This window comes from Parasteatoda tepidariorum, unplaced genomic scaffold, assembly GCF_982258835.1.
Source record: "Parasteatoda tepidariorum strain Cologne lab strain unplaced genomic scaffold, Ptep-v5.0 scaffold_12, whole genome shotgun sequence".
NCBI classification, from domain to species: Eukaryota; Metazoa; Arthropoda; class Arachnida; order Araneae; family Theridiidae; genus Parasteatoda; species Parasteatoda tepidariorum.
The window spans coordinates 1,560,001-1,566,402 of record NW_028257371.1 but is presented as its reverse complement, the minus strand read 5'-3'; the positions used below and the strand labels follow the sequence as shown (position 1 = coordinate 1,566,402).

Sequence of the window (6,402 nt, the reverse complement as noted above, 5' to 3'; positions counted from 1 at the left end):
TTTTGATTGGCCAAATTTATCCATCGTAATTGCGAAAATTTATCTGAATTACGTCCTTGAAAGCCATAGATTTACGAAAGATAGATTATTTTATGTTCATATGATAGATTAATGAAGAAGCTAACATAAAACTGACGGATTTTACACAGTACTGATATTTTGTTTTAAAAAAATGTTAAATTAAGAAAGAAATCTAAAATAAACTCTCAATTCGTTTCGGGGACCCCCTCTGATGTGGGGTCCGGGGCAACTGCCCCGTATGCCCTTGCCTTAGTCAAGCTCTGACTCTCCTTTGTCACAACCCCCCCCCCCATCTCACCATACTGCATAAACGTACACTTGTAATTCAGTTATCACTATTTCCCCGCTTTTAAACGTTTGGAGAATAAATGGAAAGAAATGAGGCAAATTAAAATTTTGCAAAATCCTTCTTTTCTTCGTAAAATGAAAGTTGTATTTCGAAATGAGTTCACAAACTTACATATGCATGTGTAACAATAAATAAACATCATTCATTTTTAAAAGAACGAGGATTTAATTAATTCAATTAAAAATGTCATGTACTGTTGAAAATTTCGATTCCCTTTCCCGCCATTGACTTGGCGATTTCCTTTCCTTTATCTTTCTTAAAAAATTAACTTAAAGCAACCCTAAAAAGAGTAGAGGAGTTTTCATTTCGCTCTGCGAACATTTGTGCAAATGCAAATTTTCTTTGAATCGTCCTTCGATTTGATTGGTTTTAAACTAAGAGGCGAAAATGAAATGAAATCATATGTGACGGAACAATTTATAGAACGGTGAGTGCACTGCATTTAAGACGGTGATTGTTCGTGATTCTCCTGATAGAGGTAATAAAGAATTTTAATATACTCTATATTCACGATACATTTTATTTGCTAAATAATTTCCCTTTACTAATATTTATATTAAAATCTTGTATTTATGGATTTTCTTTCCACGTCGAAAGAAAAATGTTGTGTATATCTTCAGACGATTTTACCAAACAGTTCTTCCAGAATGGAAGAATTCTTTTTACACTCGGAACACTTTTGTAATATTTAAATTTAATTTGATCAGATAATAAATTGTTTTTTTTTAATAATAAATAAAAGGCATGACAAATGAGATAATTAACATATGTGTTCGGTTTAATATCAGAGACTGTATAGATGTTATATCTGGTATTGTTTTTAGTTAATTAATTTAAATGATCAAGTAGAAAATTTTAAGTATGTAAAACATTATTTTTCAGCTTATAATTCACAAATAAAAATTTTGCTGACTTATAGAAATAACGATGAAAATTTATAATTTACTCGTTTTCAAATGGAAGCATTTCAATTAATATGAAGTAATGCTTCTAAATTCAAAATTAGCACACTTTAGTAAATATAACATTTTTAAATCTATTGTTTATATGAAAGCTATATGACAGAAATTTGTTGAATAAACGAAATTAACGTTTTTAATTATTTATATAAATAAATAAATCAATTGGAATTAACTGGAAGAAATTCTAATTTCTTTTAAATGTTTACATTAATTCAAAACTTAATATTTCCTATTTATTTAAAGTTCTTACCATATATACATACTCTATAAACAAAAAGAAAAAAACGAAAATAAATCTTACAGATAAAAATAAACAAAAGTTCATTTATTGAAAAATATTAATGTTTTTTTTCACAGTTGATTTAATTCATATTTTTCGTGATAAAACATTTGATTGATCATACGTGAATTTGCAGATTATTTAATTTTTCTTATGTCTTTAACATTACATTAAAAGACATACAAAGAATTTAAAAAATATTATAAAATTTTTTTGAAGTAATTAGTTGTTAGACCATAAAGGTAAATTTTAGTTATTGTCTATAAAATCAAAATAATTTTTTAAAAAAAGTATTAATTTTTAGAACTTTGAGTATTTGATACTATTTAATAATGCAATAGTTTAAAAAATATTTAATTTTAAAGAAAAATATGTATATATTTTTTTGAGGTTGATCAATTATGGTCAAAAGTTTCATTGTTTGTATTTAATGTATTATTTTGTATACTCACAAACTGTAATTCAAAGTAATGCCTTGGATATATATGTGTAAAAACTTTCGAAAAAAAAGTACCAGAAAAAAAACCCAAATCATTACACCTCTTTTATTTTCGTGTATAAATTTAAAGTCCCATTCGTTTGGGATCATTCAATCCGAATTTAATGAGATTGAATTAGATTTTAAAATTAATTACAAAATTATTGTTTTTAAATTTGAAAAGAAAATTATAAACTGCGCAAGATATGAGTATTCAAAGTATCTTTATATTGCGCATGCGCAAAAAAATTAAATTTTCATAATTTTGTAATGAATTGTAATTGGCAACTAATGAAAAAAGTTTGATTTTCACTTTGTAAAAATTTAAAAAATTTTAAGCACTTTACTAAGTTTTTGTATATATATTTCTTTAAAAGGACTCAAAACGATAGAGGGTTTTTTACAAATTTCATTTTGTATGTTTTGTATCATGATTTGTACCATGTAATTTGCAATGCTACAAAATGACATTTGTGGATAATCCCTGATAATTTTGAGCTTTCTTTTAAAAAGTACACAAACTACTTAGAAAATTGCTTCTAACTTAATAAACTTCTATGATATTGAATACTACTTTTTTATTTATTTGACAGAAATGATAAAAGTAAATATTATAATTTTTTTAAAATTTTTCTGCGCATGCGCAGCATGGAAGAACTACTTAAAATGCTCATTACTAGTGCAGTTTTAATTTTTTTTTCTTCAAAATTTTAAATTGTTTCAAAATGTTTCTTTAATTTTATTAAAAGTTTTTTTTAGATTATAGTATAAAAAAAAGATAAAGGAAAATGCAAAACAAAAAAAAAGGTATTTTTTTTTAAAAAAAACTGTCCATATTTCCATGTCAAAAATTGAAAGTGAATTAGCATTTCATATATACAGAGTTGCCACAGGCGACTAAAAGCCACTATTTGCAACTATTTTCGACCTGATGCGACTATAGCAACTTTTTTTGCATGAAAAGTCTAAGAAAGCAACTATTTTCAGGAAACGAAGACTATAGGGAGACTTTTGTGCGCTCCTAGGTTGTTTTTTTTTTGGCACAACTTGGGTTGACAACCTGCGTCCCACTGTATTTTTAGAGCACAATGAATTTTTTCTTTCTTAAAAAATGTTGATTTATCACTTTTTAATTAAATTCGATTTATCACAAAAACGATCAAAAAAATTCGATTTATCACTTTTTAATTTGCACAGATTCCATTGTAAATCTATTTTGTTCCTCGATCGCCTTTTCAACAGTTATTGCTACGAAATTCTGCATGATTTTAAAAAACCCAATTTTTAATATGATATTACGATGTGAGAATTTCAAATTTGAATAATCACTTTTCACAATATATATATATATATATATATTTGCTAGATCAATTATTGTTTACACTGAAATTTTTTTAGTAAAAGTATGTTTTTTTTTTAATGAGAAAATATTTTTTTGAGTGATTTCTAATAATTAAAAGTATTTAATTTTCTGCAAATATAAAAAAAAATTTTTATATAAAAATTTAGTGCTAGAACACTAATGTTTGTATAAAAAGTATATTTGCTACCAATATGAATAAATGGATCATGGTATGTGACAATTTAGTCATTTAATAAAATTTTAGTCACATTTTTGTTCTTATTTAGGCAACTATTTTCATAGTTTTGGCAACTATTTTCATAGTTTTGGCAACTATTTTCATGCTTTAGGCAACTAAAAGCAACAATATTGTTCATTTATTTCTGTGGAAACCCTGTAGTAGAGCAAATAATTTAGATTTATCCGTAATTATTACGATGTCATGACCAAAATGATGGACTGACGTTGAGTAATAAAAATTACGGATTTTGATAATTTCCATACTAATTTACTAAACATAAGTTTTTTCCTCATAACTACCTAGAACTATGAAATTTTGTTGTCCTTAACTCATTTACTTATCTTTTTTTTTTTACTCTTCTAACAAATATAAATACAATAAATGATTAAATATTGTTTATAGAAATATAAAATTAAAAAAAAGCTAAGAAATCTTATTAATCACTTTCAAACGGATTGCTCTGAAATTTTATCTTCACTCCTTATCAAAAATGCAAGAAAACATAAACCCAAATAAATACTGTAAACAGAAATGCATCAAATGCAAAATGATAAAGAATTCTAGTGTTAATTTCCCCCCAAAACTAAAACATTGATTTCTAAAAATCACACTTATTTCATCATTTTACATAGAAGTAAAAAATTTCAGTGTTGTTTAATTTTTATTTTAGGTATATTTAAATCCTATATCTATATATAGGTATAAGATTAGGTTAGGATATCTTCTACATCGTTTACTAAATATTATGTTTTTATTCAATAGTAAATTTATGCATAGTTTTATGAATGTTTTATACCAATATAAAATGAAGTAGTATATACTGCTTAAAATTGAGTTAATATGAATTTTGTTAAGGTTAACTGAATATATTTCTGTGTTATTGTACTTCTGATTATTGATCTCGGGGGTTCAGGGGATAAAGCACTTGCCTCCCAGTAAGGTAACCTGGGTTCGAATCCCAGCGATGGCGGGTCGAAATAAATTTTGCGACGACTAGAGTGCTGGAGTAAAATATCCTCAGTGTTAAACGAATCATGGGATAGAGATTCTTCGCCGTCAGATTAACCGTGGAAGGTTTTCGGGGTTTTCTCCTCATGTAACGCAAATGCGTGTTAGTTCTATCAAGATGTCATCTCCCAATCCAGGAGTTTCCTTGTCTTTTGGTTTGGATTCAAAGTTACAAATCTATGGAGTTGAACGTTAGTTTCATAAACACAAAATTGGGTCTGCTGTTCAACTAAGATTATAAAATAAAACAACCGCTATAAGCATTTTTATGCCTCCAAATTTTGTACAATTTGATACAAGGATAGAAGTTACGAAAATTAGGCGCTATATAGTGAGTAATAATCTCTTAACATTTTCACTGGTCTGTTTATGTCTCGATTAAATTTTTTGTGAACAAAAAAGTACTAAAGTAATTTTAAATAAAAATTAAAATACAAAGAATGTGTAATGTTCGCAGGGGTCTGTTCAGACATTTTGTGAAAGGTCCGCTTTTCGTGAAATTGTGAAAAAATTACTCACATTCCAGCTCTCATTACTCACATTACATGAAAAATTTACTCACAACCAGGGTCCGCTTTTATGAATTTGTGCAAATAGGGTCCGGTTATTGCAAAAAACTTTTTCAAGGACTTTTTAAATTGTAAATAGATACAAGATTATGCTTGGCACTGTAAAATTATGATAAAAAAATTAAATTTTCAAAAATAAACAGCAATTGCTGCTTCTAAATTAGATATGCAACATTTGATATTTAGCCTATACTGCTGAACACAGAATATTCATTTCGGGACGAATAATGGAAGAATCGTCTGCCGAAGACAAAACTTAATTCGTTTACATCCATCTTTCTTGTTTTCTGCCCTGGGAAGGGTTTATTCGACAAACAATTTAACAAAACAAAATTTAACAAAACAATAATGAAGATAAACAAATTTGTGAAGGGTCCAATTAAAAGAAAAATCATTTTGTGAAGGGTCCGTTTTTAAGTTAAAATATTTTGTGAAGGGTCCGTTTTTAAGTTAAAATATTTTGTGAAGGGTCCGTTTTTATGAAAAGATATTTTGTGAAGGGTCCGTTAACGGACCCAAATTTCCTCTAAACAGTTCCCTGGTTCGCAATTATGATGAAATACAAGTTTCAAAATATCTGGTCGTCACCCAACTGCCGCAAAAAGAAATCAAATATACAGGATATATAATATTGATCGCCGTTTCTCAGAACCCTCAAAACGTAAGTGAAAACAGTATGAGCATTAAGGTTTGAAAATTAATAGTGAAACATTGAAAAAAAATGAATAAAAAGTTTTTTACGAAAAAGTTATTGAAATTTAAGAAATCTAGGGAAAGAGAACAAGGAATCAAAACCTGTTTAGTTGCCGGAGGAAAAAGGAGCTCAACTGCGGTCATTGGAAAGTTATTATCAGGCTATCAAACTGGTTTTGTTATTTTTTATCCAGTTTTTTTCTCTAGTGATTCAACTCTCTGCTTTTAATAATTAATTTCAATATAATATTTTTTGGTCACTTTAGCTTGCCAATTTAGAATTTATTGGACTTATATTAACTGTTTTATGTTTTTTTTTAAAAAAGGTTACGTAGCCAGCTAATTAGACTGCTTAAAAGGAAACTGATTAGCATATTAGTCAACTTTTATACAAAAACGTACAAAGTTGAGAAAAATGAAAGGGCTACCAGATATACTCGTATATTTAAAAATCATATA

The 6,402-nt window shown here is 27.2% G+C and overlaps 1 long non-coding RNA gene across 1 annotated transcript in view; it reads left to right on the top strand.

Moving 5' to 3' along the window:
• Positions 1 to 484: 484 nt before the first annotated feature.
• LOC147800860 (uncharacterized) overlaps positions 485 to 6,402 on the top strand; it is a 21,414-nt gene continuing 15,496 nt past the window's right edge. The window contains exon 1 of the long non-coding RNA XR_015431054.1: positions 485 to 797. This is a non-coding gene — a long non-coding RNA (uncharacterized LOC147800860). The remainder of the gene's footprint in view (positions 798 to 6,402) is intronic.